The sequence below is a fragment of the Pelecanus crispus genome, chromosome 1 (assembly GCF_030463565.1).
Source record: "Pelecanus crispus isolate bPelCri1 chromosome 1, bPelCri1.pri, whole genome shotgun sequence".
Taxonomy (NCBI): Eukaryota; Metazoa; Chordata; class Aves; order Pelecaniformes; family Pelecanidae; genus Pelecanus; species Pelecanus crispus.
In genome coordinates, this window is record NC_134643.1 from 134,665,490 (window position 1) to 134,683,710 (window position 18,221).

At 38.9% G+C, this 18,221-nt stretch overlaps 1 protein-coding gene across 1 annotated transcript in view; it reads right to left on the reverse strand.

Moving 5' to 3' along the window:
• The window catches only part of IL1RAPL1 (interleukin 1 receptor accessory protein like 1), a 380,887-nt gene that overhangs the window by 289,051 nt on the left and 73,615 nt on the right, over positions 1-18,221 (reverse strand). The gene's annotated exons all lie outside the window — the stretch shown is intronic.

Below are 18,221 nucleotides of genomic sequence, written 5' to 3' on the forward strand. Positions count from 1 at the left end.
CCTGCAGAGAGCACTGAGGAAACATTCATTTTCTTATTTCCATTCTCAGACTCTGTGAGCTGATTGCTGATTTACAGCAGTCTTGTGTGTATCGGACATGGCAGAATAACAAAGATGGCTACATTTTCTCCTTCTCTTTAGATTTCTTAATATCTGTTTCCTTTTTCTGTTCAAGAAGAGGGGGCAGAGATGCTTAAGAAGAAGGAAGAAGAGGAACTTCATTCAAAGAATACTATAGTTCAGTTTTCTAGAGAAAATGTAAACCTGAAAAAGGAAGATATTAGAAATTAGGGAATATTCTTAGAAATATAAATTTTGGAATGGAATGACCCTTAGCTATCCAGCTAATTCATGGACTTGTAAGGAAAACAAACACAAAATTACTTCCTTATAATGAAGCTATAAGTATAATTTATTACCCCATTCAAGAACCTGGCTGTATAAAGCAAATAAAGTTGTTTAAGCTTTATGCAAAGCAAAGAATGCATCCACTGAATATGGATCACTTTTGCTGCTTTCAAGCTGTTTAAGAGTCAATCACCATTCTTACCTGGACATGCAATTTAAATTAATTCAGTATTTTAAATAATGCATTTTCATTTCTGTACATTGTGTTATTCCTTCATTAAGGTGTTACTTGGAATATTTATTTATTATGAGGCTTGAGAACATCATAAAAAGGTACCTAAGGAAGTTTTTCCAAATTGGAAATATTCTCTTTCTCTGCTCTTGAGATACCTATCCTTTGGAAATAGGGAGAAGGTCTAAACAATCCATCCAGCTCTGAGGGTCAACAGTACATTAACTAGATGAGAGAACTCTGCTATTGGATGACAGGGAGCAATACATAATGAGGTACTGGTTATTTAATTTGCACATTTAAATATTCTCTTTTATTTCTTTCCATGTGTTTGAGCATTATGTTGTGTTCCTATTGCTGAATCTCATTATTTTAAAATTTCTAGAAGAAGCTTGAAGGGGGTAAAAAAAACAAACCAAAAAGTATTTAACTGCCATCCCATTCTCTGAAGAAGCAAGCTAAGTAAAATTGTCATATATATTTTTTGTCTTCCTTCAGTATGTAGAGAGAATTGGACAGAAAATCTGATTTATGTTTTGGTCTACTATGAGCTCTGTTCTGCAATAGTGGCAATGTCAATTGCCAGAGCTGGAATTCCTTCTGAGGCACATCCAGGTTTCCATCGCAACAGCAGATCCTTTAGCAGATGTAGCTTAGGCTTCCTGCTCCATAAGAAGAGAGGTATTTTGGAAATATCTCAGAATGTTTAAACCCATTGTTTGAACAGGATGTTGGTATTTAATGACTCAAAGTTGTGCATGTCTCTGATTTGAGTCATATGGATATAAAACTCCTGCAGACAGAAGCACAAATTAACTGGGCTTTAAGGTAATTATGTTCTGAACTGTCAGATATAAGGTACTGAAACATTCTGGGTGGATACTTTGTCAGCTGAGTTCCCTAGCAGAGTTTTCTCTCAAAAGCCCAAAATATCATCAAAAGAACTTAAAGCTCCGGATGTCACCTGGTGACACAGACTTCCTTATTGCGACACTAAATACTAACTGCACTGTCAATCTGACTCATCTTGTACGCTGTGTCAGAAACCAAGGTTGTTGGGATGAAGCAAAACTCAAAAAGAATGATATAAAAGACAGAGCAACACAAACAGTATGAGCAAAGGAAACCAAGTTAATGGCCTCACAGAACAGAAAAAGAGAAAGAAAATTAAACAGTCCCCAGGTGGGAATGAAGAATAAAGATGAATTTGCTGATTACAGATGGAGCATGATGGATACCGTAGATGTGGAGCCCTTCAGCTAGCAGAAAGTGTAGCAGGCAGCAAAGCCCTCCAGGAAGCATGCATACACTGCAGAGGGTAAAAAATGTTCATGTGTTAGAACTAAGAAAATTTTCCATATGTGTCTTACTGGAGGCACCAGATCAAAGGAGCAAACAAACAAACCAACCTATGTCATGAGTTCAAGAAAATATTATAAGCCAATGGAAACTCAGTGTTACATTCATTATTAAGAGTAAATGCTACAAACAGTTTTTCTCCTTTTATTCTCCAGTATGGTCCAAATTATGGGCCTTGATCACTAGACAGCTACACTTCAAAGCCATACCAGTCTAAAACTTCAAATCTGCAACAGCTACTTAAGTAAAATTGAGGCAGTGAAAACCACACAGGTTATGAATTTGTTGTATATATATGAATATATATGAAAATGTCTTCACCCTAACATGTCATTTATACACTATTCGTCTATAAACATTGAAGTAAAACCAATATGGCAGTACTATCTACTTAATACATTGATTCCATTATAGTTCTTTTATTTTTGTAGCCATTTATCATCCTTAAAATTGTATGGTCCAGTAGCAATGGATGTGTGATTGAATCCTGTGATAACAATAGGACAGAAAAATATATAAATGGCTTAAATTCCCTATGACTTCTATATTGCAGGAGTAATTGCACTAATGCCCCGCTTGCCATGGTTCCCTTGAATCAATGGTTCACCTGTTCTTATCTGATATTATTTAACCTCTTGGTTGTACAGCAGCCATGTGAAAGCATATAGAGCACTGCCTAAGAAGAGTCTGTTTAAATAAGAACAGAAGACTTGTGCTTTTCAACCTTTTCTCTGCTAGAAGTGGCATCCACCTCACCAGTTCATCAAAACCTATTTCACCTTCATGTTAGTTGATCTGCAACTGTCATAGATGTAGATTCATATAGCGTATCTGCCTATGGGATACCTTGATATTCAGACCCTGTGATACAGAAGAGTGTGACAGAGTGAAGAGTAGAAAAGCTCTATGTAGAGAACTAGAAGAACATGGTTAAGTTTGAGGAAAAGAAGAGCTTGAAATGTGGAAAAGTCTTGTAAAGAAAACAAAAGTACAGTTGAGTAAAGAGGAGATCTTGATGAAAAGCAGAAAAATGTAGATTAAACAACCACAAATACAGCCACATTACAAAATCTGTTCCTTCTCCAGACCATGACCCAGAAGTCATAGCAACACCCTGAAGACTCTGCTTAATTCATGACCCAAGTAAGTCTTTCCTAAAATAACATCAATGGTTATTTACAGTCCTCTGAGATTCTTAATTACTATATATAGGTATATCTTCCTTAAATTAAATGAAATTATAGTAACTTGTAATAGACAGGTCTATGCAATACTTGACTCTTGCAACCAAATTCATGAGGTAGACTGATATTTTAAAAACTTAGGGTTACAACTAACTATTTCTGCAAAACAAAGCTTGAAATAATTATTAGCAACTAAAACAGTTTTATGACTACCACTCATTCATCAGCTCAAGGAATTGCAGTACTTCTTGCTATTTAAAAACTTCATTCTTCATGTTATGCAATTAGAAATTAAAGTGAGCCAGTAGAGTAAAACTTGTCATCTACCTACATAAACCATGCTTTAACATCAGTATAATTACCAACACTAAACAGTATTAAAAGGTTTTCTTCAACTGAGCTTTTTTGCTGAAGAACTCCTAACATTTTGAAGAAAAATATTTCTTTTCCTTTCTCTGTTCCTTTTCTCTGCTTGAACTGATGTCCACTTCAGAATGTTGTTTCTTTGAGATGTAGGCTGGAAAACACACATCCACATTTCATGTTTTTTTTCTTAACTGAAGAGAAGATGGTCAAAGTAGAAAAACCCAAAGGAATACATCTTATATTTTAGGTATCTAGTCTAGAAGTATGTCCTATCTTATTCATGTGGATTTCTGCACAAAGGTTAAAAAAAACCCTGCAACAATAAAAAAAACCACCTAAAGGAAAGACTGTAGAAAATTGTGGGACTGTCCTGCTAGAGTATGTCTCCATTGTTGTTCATATCTAGCAAAACAAAGACTCTTGTGAAGTTTATTACACAATACCTATGAAATCAACAGTGCCCAAAGATCTATCAACTAGTGGGATGCACAGGTAAAATTCTCTAAATATTTTCAGGGTCTTAGATTTGAGTATTTTTTCATATCTGGAAAGGCAAAGACATACATATTTCACTTCTAGATATTTTTCTTTTGATCAAGTATTGTGATTATCAGAATATACCAGAGGATACACTTTTGATCCATACCAGTCAATCAAGTAGCAAAGAAAATATGAGCTGTTGACAAGAATCATCAATGGTGACTGGACCTGCAAATACAGAACTTTCACTGACTAATATAAGGCTGAGATCTTGTCTATTAAAATACTTGTGAAGTGGTTCCTTTTTGAGTAAAAATGATAAAAGCATACATCTGAAGATCTTATTTCCAATGGATTTTTTTCCCTTTTTTTTCAAGAAAAAAGGCAGAAGTCTGTACTGTAATCCAAAATATCTATGAATGGACATAGATCAATTTGTCAAATGTCAGATAAAAGTCTTTACAAAGAATAACTTGAGAAGCCTAAAGAAGGCAGAACTTTAGGAGCAGAAAGCTGGAGAGTTTGCTTTAGTAAGATTAGATTATCTTTGTTGGTTGTTTTAATTTCTTTGGGGGTTTTGAAAAGCTTTGCATTTACAAAGACACGACAAATACTTCCTTCTGTTTCATAAAAATCAGGTTACTAATCTTATCCTTTAATACTAAACATCTAACACATAACGTTAATCCAGTCTTAGAAGCAAGAATTGAAAAACAATTTGACGAATAAATAAGACAGGACATTGGAAAACTCTTCACAGCGGTCCGTGAAGACAAATTTCACACACACCTGAAAATTAACTTTGCTTCATTCTGCCCCATGTCAAAGAACACAGGGAATATGGATTAACTATATTTTTCTAGAAAAACAGGAAGCTTTTCTTCATGTTTATGGCATCAATATATATCTCCCTTCTCTTTTTAAAAATAAATATACAAAAATCTCTTGTAGCTGAATTATACTTTTTTTTTTCCTTTTTGTAGTTCTCAACAGGTTTCATGTATTTTTCCCCTGCTTTTTCATTCTGTCCTATATATCACTTGTTAAACAAGAACTGATTACATGGAAATCTTCTCCTTTAAACTTGGTGAAACACCAAGCAGATGAGAAGAAAAAGTGATGGATTTATTACTTTGCAGAGAAAAAAATACAAATCTCTGGAAAAAGGCATTTCACCTAGCAAGTTGTTATTTAACAGTAGTAGGGAGGAAAAACACACAGACAAAACCCCACAAATTAACTTCTGAGCCATCAAAAAAAATTTTTTTTAAATAAAAAAATAATACTCTAGGCAGAAAACCAACAAAATAGCAGAAATAAATCTTTTACAGATTATGTATTGAATCACTGTATTAAATTCTTTGTCAGGAGGTAATAGACAGTAGTAAACATTATATTTCCAGGTTAAAAAAAAAAATTAAAAGAGAGTGGTATGTAAAAGATACGTATGTTTTTTTCATTTGGCTTTGCCTTGCATTTTTTGTTGCATGTGAGCCCACTGAACAGATATGATCAGGAACATTCTGCATTATCACCTTCATACTTCACCTTTTGGCGGGCTACTGAGGTTTCCATGCTACTGGAAGATACAGAATCCCATCCCATTGGATGTGGGATGTATGCATATGGTTTTTGCCCTCTTATGGAAACCATCTAGGGGCAGCAACTTATGCATCATCACAAGAAAAATCAGGGAAGGAAATTATTCCAATATTTCTAATTTCTACCATGTCAAATATCTCCAAGACATTTTGACCTTCATATAAGATATTGCAATTATATTTTTGTACATTTACATACACTTAAGTAAGGTCTAAAATAACTCTTGAAAATACACACTGGCCAGAACTGATGGCTGCAGTAGTGCCAACACCATTTTGAAACTAATACCTTCATAGGCCTGCAACCACACAAAAAAAACCCTGTTTCTGCCTTCCCTATCATTCTAGTAAGCAAGCTATTAAGAACAAAGAAACAAAAAATACGCATGAGACATTCATAGGCAGGAACATCAAAAAGGTTGGTGGCTTTTATATAATATGTATAATACTCCATATTTTTTTAATACTACTGTACATAGTCCGATATGGTATCAGTTAATCCAATACCAAAGTGTCATTACATCTGCACAACATGAAAATACAACAAATTATAACATTAAGAAATTTTTTAAAAAAACACGTATTTTAAATCCTAGTTATATTCAATTTTGTGTATAGCATTGTTATAACATGCAGCACATAAAAAATAAAAGCCAGTGTAAGTTCTATATAAAAACAAACTCAAGAAAAGGGAAAGGTGACAAAATTGCTAGAAGTCTCACAGTCAGCGTAATGTTCAATGTTTAATAGTTGTTAATACAACAGAGACTCAATCAAGTTGCCAACTTCTGTGTCTAGGAACAGAAGAAAGAACAATTAATCTGAATTAACTTCATTTCATTTTTGATACAGATAGATAATGAAGACAATCATCACAGAATACTAGCAATTGCAAATAATACATCACTAATAGGTTTTTTTCCATTAATTACCACTGACTAGTGATACCTGTACCATGTTACTGAATGTAGTTATATTTAAACAGATATATTTCATCTGAATGTTGTTAAATTCAAATGCTACAATATTATTAGTAACTTTTCCATACGTACACAAACGTTTCCTAACTCTAATTCTGTCTGACTTGGTACATTTGTGAAGGACTGTTAAATTTAAAAGAACCTAAATCAGCAATACTGACCATCTACTGATTTACAGATTTGTGCTGTAACAGTCAAGAGCCTATGGGACAAGGAGAGTCAGAAACTAAGAATCTTAATATTCAAAAAAGATTTTTTTTCTCCGTGATGTCTAGTCTCAGATTTTATCTATTCTCATTCAGGCTACCTGCCATGATGGATTGCTTTGGAAAAATGGCAATCTGTATTGGCTAAACTAACTGTGCTTAGAATCATACAATCATAGAACCGTTTAGGTTGGAAAAGACCTTTAAGATCATCCAGTCCAACCATTAACCTAACACTACCAACTCCACCACTAAAACAATTAAGGGTAGAGTAATAATTTCATGTTTCCTGGCTTGGTGGCTGGATTATTTAGAATTAAAGTAAAAACTAGGAATCATTAAGACTGGAAAGGATCTCTAAGATCATCAGTCCAACCATCAACCCAACACCACCATGACTACTAAACCATGTCCCAAAGTGCCACGTCTACCCATTTTTTGAACACTTCCAGGGATGTTGACTCACCACCTCTCTCGGCAGCCTCTTCCAATGCTTGACTACCCTTTCTGTGAAGAAATTTCTCCTAATTTCCAGCCTAAACCTCCCCTGATGCAACTTGAGGCCATTTCCTCTCATCCTATTGCTAACTACGTGGGAGAAGAGACCAACACCCACCTCACTACAACCTCCTTTCAGGTAGTTGTAGAGAGCGATAAGGTCTCCCCTCAGCCTCCTCTTCTCCAGGCTAAACAGTCCCAGTTCCCTCAGCCGCTCCTCATAAGACCTGTGCTCCAGACCCTTCACCAGCTTCGTTGCCCTTCTCTGGACACGCTCCAGCACCTCAATGTCCTTCTTGTATTGAGGGGCCCAAAACTGGACACAGTATTCCAGGTGCGGCCTCACCAGTGCTGAGTAGAGGGGGACAATCACCTCCCTGCTCCTGCTGGCCACACTATTCCTGATACAAGCCAGGATGCTGTTGGCCTTCTTGGCCACCTGGGCACACTGCTGGCTCATGTTCAGCTGGCTGTCAACCAACACTCCCCGTGTGTGCTTTAACTCACTTATCACATGATACTTTTGGGGGGTTTCTTTTGGGTTTTTTTTGTTTGCCTTTTTTGTTTTTCTGAACAGGGTAATAGGAAGAGCTGACAATCTAGTCAGTTAATTTTTCCGTAATCTGTCCAGTCACATATGTTCAGAAGTGTAAAATTAGCTAGAAACTTTTCCCACACATAAGTGAAGTTTTTCATTTACCTATTTTATTCAATAGATTTTCAGGTACTAAAAAAATCAGATCTAAAACATACAAATACAAAAACAGGAAGCAAGAAGCTGTTTGGGGATATTTATTTAAGACAACAAATCCATTTAAATCAAATTTGTCTGAAAAAATTAAATTAGCAGGTAACTTAGAGAGAGAAGAACAGGAGGAGGAGGAAGAGGAGTCACAAGGGGGAAAGCAGACAAGAAAACACATACAAAGCAAGAATAATTTCTCTTAGCTTTAACACTTACAATATTGATATTTACATTTGAAGGAATTGCTTAGAGAACTAGGCACCTAAAACATAATTTCTTTATAAAATTGTCCTGGTTTCGGCTGGGATAGAGTTAATTTTCTTCCTAGTAGCAGGCACAGTGCTGTGTTTTGGATTTAGTAGGAGAAGAATTGATGATGAGAAAGATGAGAAAGAAGATGAGAAAAATGATAACACACTGATGGTTTAGTTGTTGCTAAGTACTGCTTATGCTAGTCAAGGACTTTTCAGCTTCCCATGCTCTGCCAGGGGCACAAGAAACTGGGAGGGGGCACAGCCAGAATAGTTGATCCAAACTGGCCAAAGGGCTATTCCATACCATATGACGTCATGCTCAGTATAGAAACTGGGGGTGGTTGGCCAGGGAGCAGCAATCGCTGCTCGGGAACTGTCTGGGTATCGGTTGGCAGGTGGTGAGCAATTGCATTGTGCATCACTTGCTTTGTATATTATTATTGTTATTATCATTACTATATTGTTATTATTATCATTACTATTTTACTTTATTTCAATTCTTAAACTGTTCTTATCTCAACCCAGGAGTGTTTCTCACTCTTACTCCTCCGATTCTCTCCCCCATCCCACCGGGGCAGGGGTAGTGAGCAAGCAGCTGCGTGGTGCTTAGTCGCTGGCTGGGGCTAAACCACAACAAAAATAGAACTCTAAAATGGGCCAGGTGGTTACTCTTATGAAACTTCACCTTTTTCCTGTGTTGAATAAAACCTGGTAATTGTCAATCTCCTTTTCAGCCTCACCAGAGAGAACTCAGAGGTGGATTTATGCAGCTCGATGCTCCCCAGGCAGTATTCCTCAACATCTTTATTCATGACAGAAAGAGGGAAACTGGCACTCTGTCCCCTACTTGTCCACTCCAGTGCTTTGCCATGCATACCTTTCACCAGCAGGATAATTCAGGGGAGTATAGGTATAGCTTATACTGAAGACACACTGCCTTTGGGACTAGAAAGAAGTGTCCTTTGGGAAGTCCTCACTACCCCCCTGAGGAAGGAATTTTAATCCAACCCTTGTTTTGTTTAGTTGTAGAGCGCAGCCAACTGGCTTTCTGTGTGAAGAAGCAGTTCTTGTGATCAAAGGCATTGAGGATAAGACGACCTTCATCTAGTACACAAAGGCAGCATTCGAAAGAGGGATGAGCAGGGCAAATAGACCTCTTGATCCTGCCATTGCTCATCAGGCACAACAACATTTTTCTGCAGTTCTAAATAAGGTGCAACAGAACTGCATTACAATAACAATACCCACTGAATGCAGCAAGACCCACTAACAATGTTTTTCATATAAGACAGCAGTCTTAAGTCTTTGCATTTCTCTGCATACCCTTATTCCTCCTTCCTTTTCAAGGGATGCAATACTTGTAGTACATGGCTTGTCATGACACTGGATTTTTGCAGGGTTTATTAAACACAATGACTAATCAGGAAGTTTACTGCCAGCAGAGCAGACATGTTCTTTTGGTGTACATCATGACAACAAATTAATTTTTTACCCTTTCAGTAGCATTAGTAGAAAAACTGCAAGCTTTGCATTAATAGAGATCAGTTGTTTGTACTGAGTTATGTTATAATATTCTGCTTTTTACCAGGGTAAACAAACTGGAGAACAAACAAGAAGTAAAAAAATCTCTTTTATGTTTCCTCTTAGCATACAAGCTTGGGAAAGTAAGTTTATTTCCAACTCCTCCTAAACTGGACATTAAAAAAGAAAGTCTGGGAAATGTCTGTCTTCACAGTATTTTAAATTTAAATATGTAAACTTGGCCACTGATATCAATACCCACTTTCTATAAATGGTCCATCCCATTTCAGGGGAAAACTTTTGTTGACTTCATTAATTAGTTTTTTTCATGTTTTTGTAGACACAATTCAGTCCATTTTCAGTCCAAGTAACTTCTATTAGAGTTATTAGGATGCCTGAAAACTGGATAGAAAAGCATTCATTCAAGAGAAAAACAAAACCACATTATTGATAAGCTACTTGTGCTCTTGGCTACTGGCTCCAAAGGCTCTTTGTGAGCTTTAAAACTTTTGCATAAAAAAAATTTAAAGCCTTTTGATAGCAGTGGGGTTGTTTGAGGCCTCGTGCTGCATTGTGAGGGAGGGAGTACAGCACACCCTACTGCAGCCAGAATAGCTGTCATGCAGTGAGGTCCCTGTCATGGCAGGGTCTGATGGCCTCAGCAGTCTGGACCATTTGTTCAGGATAGCAGTTTTCAAACTTTTTATGCAAGTTTCCCTTTTGTTGTTTCCCCCACCACCCCCCCCCACAACCTCTGGGATAGCTGGCACTCACACTCCCTGGCTCTGATAGTTGAAATCATGGATTGCCTTTTCCACAAAGCTTCCAGAGCTAACAAAGCTGCAAGTGCTGGGGCAGTGCTGCAGGAGTGGGGGAAGAGAGAAGAAACGTGGAGGGAGGTGGACAGAAGCCAGCTGGAATTTTCCTCTATGCCTTAGAAATTATCTCCTGCTTCCATACCCCGGGGGACCAACCCAGTTTGAAATCTGCGTTTGACCTCAATTGAATTACGTAAGCACTGATTTCTTCCCTCAAGGGTTACCTAACTATATGCATGATACTACGAAATAACCCACTGCACATGAGCCTCCAGGACTATTTGAATATCAATGCCCTGCAAGATACTTGTTTTAATATGTTTGAATTATTCACACCAGACAATATTGATCGGTTTTAGTGTCCACTTCCATCCTCGGAAGCCAAAACTTTCACATTTTATCTTCTTCTGACACAACTGGTACATGCTGCCATCCCATGTTCCCCCTTCTCCTCTCCAGCCTCCAGCCCCACCAGAAGAGAATGTCAAAGTACAAAGTCTAACTGCATTAGAGTAACGCTTTCCTTATGTTAGAGCGAGTTCCTGACTGAGGTGAAAGGCCTTTCAATGGTGTTCTGGACAATAAAAATTAAATACAAATTAGCCTTTAGAAAGGGAATTGTATTTTCTCATCCTTATAATACCTTAAAGCTTCTTTTGCGAGTAAGCTAGAAAAAAAAAAATACATGTGTACACATTTATGTTATTGACTTTTCTGTATGATCTCTGTCTTTTTTAAAGTCTAAGTGAAACTTATCCCTTTGTGACAGCTGGAATCAATCTGACATTGATTTTCACATTTTAATAAAACCTCACTTTCTTAGTACAAAATTCTTGAACAAAATTATGACAATAAACTTAAGAACTTGTACTGGCAATTACATGGGAGGCACAACTGCATAAAATTAACTAATTTCCCCATAAAATGTTTTCTTTAAAATTAAAAGTTTCTTTTCAGATAAATTAAAACCCAAAAATACCTCCATACTCTTACAGTACAGGGATATCTAAATATTCCTATAGTGTAACTCTGTACTCCTGCAGAATAGGAATATATATCTAAATACATTTTATTTGAAGTTAAAGCTTTTTTTCAGATAAGTTTAAAAGAAAACTCCCATATTCTTATAACATCTATTCTTATACTCCACGTCTATGCATATATATATATGTATAAATCAGTCATATGGGTATATTAGGGATTCCAGTAATTGTAAAACCAATCAGAGAGAGTATGTGATTTAAGAAAGTTATCATAAAGGTTTTTAAACCATATGAATACTATACCTATACGTTGTTCATTGCAAGTAAAGCCCAATTTTTAAAACAACTTTCTATGAAAATATTTGGTATGTGAACTCCTTCAGAGAATAGCACTTACATATGGATTGCAGGTAAAAATGTTAGAGGTGGTTGAAAAGGATGGGAATCAATCAAAAAAAATTGTACTGCACAGAGTATATAAGGTGAGTACAATATGGATTACCACTAGTCTGAATTTAATAGTACATTTAATATTTTAGTGCTACTTATAAATTTATTGCTAAATTAGCTACCCATTTCAGTGAGGATTCCCAGGATTGTTAGTGAAGAAATTTTGGGCCAGTGAGTCATGAAGTGCTAAAATGGAGACATGTCAGAATGATATTAAATGTTTTCTCTGCAGCAGATCAATGTATATTCCCAAAGGAGACAGAAATATGAAGAGCTGTGCAAGTATACCCTTACAGATGAAAATCCCTTTAGCTTTCTACAAACTGCAGTAGGGAGATAATACCTTAGCACAAAACACCTCTAGGTAGACTAGCTCCTCACAGTTCAGGAGATGATGGCATTTAGGGTTTTTTTGGGAACCAATGATCATGGAGAGAAAATTTTAAACCTTACTTAGCACCATATGCCAGTGTCGTGGTTTAGCCCCAGCCAGCAACTAAGCACCACGCAGCCGCTCGCTCACTCCCCCTACCCCGATGGGATGGGGGAGAGAATCGGAGGAGTAAGACTGAGAAACACTCCTGGGTTGAGATAAGAACAGTTTAAGAATTGAAATAAAGTAAAATAGTAATGATAATAGTAACAGTATAATAATGATAATAATAATAATGATACACGAAGCAAGTGATGCACAATGCAATTGCTCACCACTCGCCGACCGATACCCAGACAGTTTCCAAGCAGCGATCGCTGCTCCCTGGCCACCCCCCCCAGTTTATATACTGAGCATGACGTCATATGGTATGGAATAGCCCTTTGGTCAGTTTGGATCAACTATTCTGGCTGTGCCCCCTCCCAGTTTCTTGTGCGCCTGGCAGAGCATGGGAAGCTGAAAAAGTCCTTGACTAGCATAAGCAGTACTCAGCAACAACTAAAAACATCAGCATGTTATCAACATTCTTCTCCTACTAAATCCAAAACACAGCACTATGCCTGCTGTTAGGAAGAAAATTAACTCTATCCCAGCCGAAACCAGGACAGCCAGAATAGCAGAAATGCAGTACTATGGCTTCTTCTGAAAATGACAAGTTAACAAAGTTTTGTTATTCCTCCCATTTCTTCCATTTATAGAATCACAGAATCACAAAATGTTTGAGGTTGGAAGAGACTTCTGGAGGTCATCTGGTCCAAACCCCCTGCTCAAGCAGGGCCACCTAGAGCTGCTTGCTCGGGAACATGTCCAGATGGCTTTTGAATGTCACCAAGGATGGAGACTCCACAACCTCCCCAGCAATCTGTGCCAGGGCTTGGTCACCCTCACAGTGAAAAGTGTTTCCTGATATTCAGATGGAACCTCCTGTGTTTCAGACCAGACCATTGCCTCTGGTCCTGTCACCAGGCAACACTGAAAAGAGTCTGGCTCCATCCTCGTTGCACCTTCCCTTCAGATATGTATATACTTTGATGAGATTCCCCCCTGTGCCTTCTCATCTCTAGGCTAAACAGTCCCAGCTCTCTCAGTCTGCACACATAGGAGAGATGCTCCAATCTTTTAATCATCTTTGTGCATCTTCATTGGTCTCTCTCATGTCTGTCCATGTCTCTCTTGTACTGGGGAGCCCAGACGTGGATGCTGTACTCTAAGTGTGGCCTCACCAGTGCTGAGTAGAGGGGAAGGATCACCTCCCTCGATCTGCTGGCAATACTTTGTCTAATACAGCCCAGGTTGTCATTAGCCTTCTTTGATGCAAAGGCATGTTGCTGGCTCATGTTCAACTTGCTGTACACCAGGACCCTCAAGTCCTCTTCTGCAAAGCTGCATAGATTGTTATTCATGGAACATCTGTTTTCTAGGGGTTTTTTTACTGGCAGGGGGTGGAGGGGAACTGTTAAAGGAAAATACCTTTCCCAAGAATTTATATAAAAAGGGACAGAAAAAAATAACAGTTGGTATGAGAATGAATGAAAAAAAAAATGCTTACTCATTGAAGCCAGAGGCCCTGAAAATGATGTCTACCATCTGGTGCAACGGTGCATGCCCAAGCAGCTGTGCCTACGCAGGGTTCTGCATTCAGGAACAACTGGGTGTTGCTACATCCTGACAACTGAGAAGGTCATCAAATATTGGAACATCTTCACCACCAAATCATCCATTTTATAAATGCAATCCACCTTCTTTTATACACCAGAACTGAAAGTGTTATTGGAAACAAAGAAGATGCTGAATGGCTTCTCCCTTGTTCCCTCTCTTTGCTTGATGAATTAGCACAAGTGCAACCTACAGTTCTCAACTAGAGCTATAGGAGGACAGATCCTATCATTGTCTCAAATGGTAAGTTAGTTTCTTCTTTTCAGCTGTTAAGCAGCTGCATAAAGAACATCCCTTGAAGGTTTCTGTCTTGTTTCTGAATGATTAGATATTTATCTCTTGCTAACTTTGGATGAGTGTGTTCTTTTCTGAATAGAGATTTCTCATGTTCCATTATAAGAGGTATCATTAAAAGTAGATATGGACAGAGACATCCAACAATTATAACATTTTTTATAGATATTAGAAGAATTACATTTGCACATGAATACGATTCCTTTGAAATTCTCTCAATAACTCTTTCCCCTATCTACCCAGTAAAAATGGGAATCAGTATGACATGCTTTGAAAGCAGACACTAAACAGAGAAAAATCATCACATTTATTAGGTTACTGCTTCAAGGCTAACTGTTTCCTAGCATACTGATGCCACCTCTCCAGAGTACTGGAAATTCTCAAATGAAATTACATTACAACTCTCAATTTAAAAGTAAATAATTCCAATACTTATGACTGCTACATTTGTTGAGAAACACTTTTAGTTATTCTTATTTTACACTTACTTTCCTATGAAGAAACAACAATTCAGAAATCAGCCAGTCTTCTCTAGCAGAAGCAGAATTAGAGAGAAGGTCTCTCAAGTAGTACAATATCCCACAGATGAACGTAAGAGCATTGCTGTGTGCAGATTGAACTAGAACTCAAAAGAATGTACCAGCTTTCTGCAGAAAAGTCAGTCTTTGACAATGCTTCACCTGCTACCGAAGCAGAACTTTAGAAAGGTGCAAGAACTTGATGAAATTTATACTACTGAATACCTCAGAGAAAGTCCTGGATTCCCAAATAAGAAGTTTGCATGCTGAAAAGAGAGCAGGATATGAAGAAACAGATCAATAAACAAAGGAATATAATACAATTTGGATGTGTCTTTTATCCAAGGACCATAAAGTAAGTGGAAAATTTATCTATTAACTATTTTTGGCTGTGTTCATATGAAGAGCTTTACCACAAACTAGGTTCCAAAATTGCTTCAGTGTGATCTGTATTGACATAATAAATATTTTTAGTTCTCTCTAATTTTGAGCTCTAAAATGTGATCCTGATCCACTTCAGGCTGTTGCTGAAGATCAGAGTCATGGAAGCTCAGGAAACAGAAACCAGAACTCAAATTGTATTCATATTACGTTCATATCAACAGCATCCCTGAAGCCAAATAAAGGCAAGCAAGCACTTCCACCCACCTCAGATACCTATTCTGCCCAGTGTTGAAAGTGTTATTTCTCAGTCCAGCCTCCAGAGCTTCTTTCCAGTCTGCCTGTCTGCCCTTAAATACACTAAAAGCCATCTTTGTGTCCATACATTCAAAGGAAAGCATAGAAATGCGAGCTTTATCCAGCATCAAAGCACTCTCTCAGCAGTCAAAGCCATAAAATCTCTTTTGCCAAAGAGACAGCATGTCACTATTTCTTCTCACACCAACACCAAGAGGAATTGTTGCCCTATGGAGCACCTGCTGGAAATGCAATACATGTATCTTGCACATTGTCCTTGGTCTCCAAGACTGTAAGCACAGAAATAATCAACTTCAGAGAAGAAAACAGAGCTCAGTGAGCTATTTGAGGTAAACATTATTCAAGGATCCCTTAGAAGTAATTTCTTGAAGCAGTTAGGACAGGCAGAGGGGTACACTTTTTGTTGCGAGGCTCTGAAAGCACAAGTGAGTTCAGACTCCATGTTAAAGAATGAGTAATTCCCTTATAGAATCATACAATCAGAGAATCATTTAGGTTGGAAAAGACCATCCAGTCCAACCATTAACCTACACTACCAAGTCCACACTAAACCAATCAAGGGTAGACTAGACTAAACCATGTCCCAGAGTGCCACATTTACCCATTTTTTGAACACTTCCAGCGATGCTGACTCCACCACCTCTCTGGGCAGCCTCTTCCAATTCTTGACCACTCTTTCCATGAAGAAATTTTTCCTGATATCCAATCTAAACCTCCCCTGGCGCAGCTCGAGCCCATTTCCTCTTGTCCTATTGCTAACTACGTGGGAGAAGAGACCAACACCCACCTCACTACAACCTCCTTTCAGGTAGTTGTAGAGAGCGATAAGGTCTCCCCTCAGCCTCCTCTTCTCCACACCAAACAACCCCAGTTCCCTCAGCTGCTCCTCATAAGACCTGTGCTCCAGACCCTTCACCAGCTTCATTGCCCTTCTCTGAACACGCTCCAGCACCTCAATGTCCTTCTTGTATTGAGGGGCCCAAAACTGGACACAGTATTCCAGGTGCAGCCTCACCAGCACCGAGTACAGGGGCACAATCACCTCCCTGCTCCTGCTGGCCACACTATTCCTGACACAGGCCAGGATGCTGTTGGCCTTCTTGGCCACCTGGGCACACTGCTGGCTCATGTTCAGCCGGCTGTCTACCAACACCCCCAGGTCCTTTTCAGCCAGGCAGCTTTCCAGCCACTCTTCCCCAAGCCTGTAGCATTGCATGGGGTTGTTGTGACTGAAGTGCAGCACCCAGCACGTGGCCTTGTTGAACCTCATACAGTTGGCCTCGGCCCATCGATCCAGCCTGTCCAGGTCCCTCTGCAGGGCCATCCTACCCTCCAGCAGACTGACACTCCCACCCAGTCTGGTGTCGTCTGCAAACTTACTGAGGGTGCACTCAATCCCCTCATCCAGATCATTGATAAAGATATTAAACAAGGCTGGCCCCAAAACAGAGCCCTGGGGAACACCACTCGTGACCGGCCACCAACTAGATTTAACTCCATTCACCACAACTCTCTGGGCTTGGCCACTCAGCTAGTTTTTTACTCAGCGAAGACTTTGCCCGTGCAAGCCATGAGCTGCCAGCTTCCTAAGGAGAATGTTATGGGAGATGGTGTCAAAAGCTTTGCTAAAGTCCAGGTAAATGATGTCCACAGCCTTTTCTTCATCTACCACGTGGGTCACCAGGTCATAAAAGGAGATCAGGTTGGTCAAGTAGGGCCTGCCTTTTATGAACCCATATTGGCTGGGCCTGATCCCCTGGTTGACCTGCACATGCCTGTTGAGTTCACTCAAGATGAACCTCTCCATAATCTTTCCCAGCACTGAGGTCAGGCTGACAGGCCTGTAGTTCCCCAAATCCTCCTTCTGGCCCTTCTTGTAGATGGGCATCACATTGGCAAGCCTCCAGTCATCAGGGACCTCCCCTGTTAACCAGGACTGCTGATAGATGATGGAAAGTGGCTTGGCAAGCTCCTCCGCCAGCTCCCTTAATACTCTTGGGTGGATCCCATCTTGTCCCATAGACTTGTGAGTGTCCAGGTGGCACAGCAGGTCATTAACTGCTTCCTGCTGGATTATGAGGGTTCCATTCTGCTCCCTGTCCCTGTCTTCCAGCTCAGGGGGCTGAATGCCCTGAGGTAAACTGGTTTGGCTATTAAAGACTGAGGCAAAGAAGGCATTAATTACCTCAGCCTTTTCTTTGTCCTCAGTGACTATGTTCCCCGCCACATCCAGCAAAGGATGGAGAACCTCCATGGCTCTCCTTTTATTGTTGATGTACTTATAAAAACATTCTTCTTCTTCTTCTGCAGCGTACCTAAATAAATCCAGTCTTGTTTTCCTGATCTTCTTGACATAATATAAAAAACCAACAGCTGTGCACCTTCACTGCTCTCAATGCCAGGTTTCCATCTCCAGTGTCTGGCCCCAAGCAGAACGTGACACATTTGAGAATTCAGCAGAGCCTCAAGTTTCAAATGCATGAAAGTAGACAATCTTTGTCTCATATTATTATCAGTCACCAAGGTAAATAACTTTGAGGTGAAAAATGAAAATGTTACAGAGGCTTCAGATGCCCCAACAGAGAGGTATGAGGAT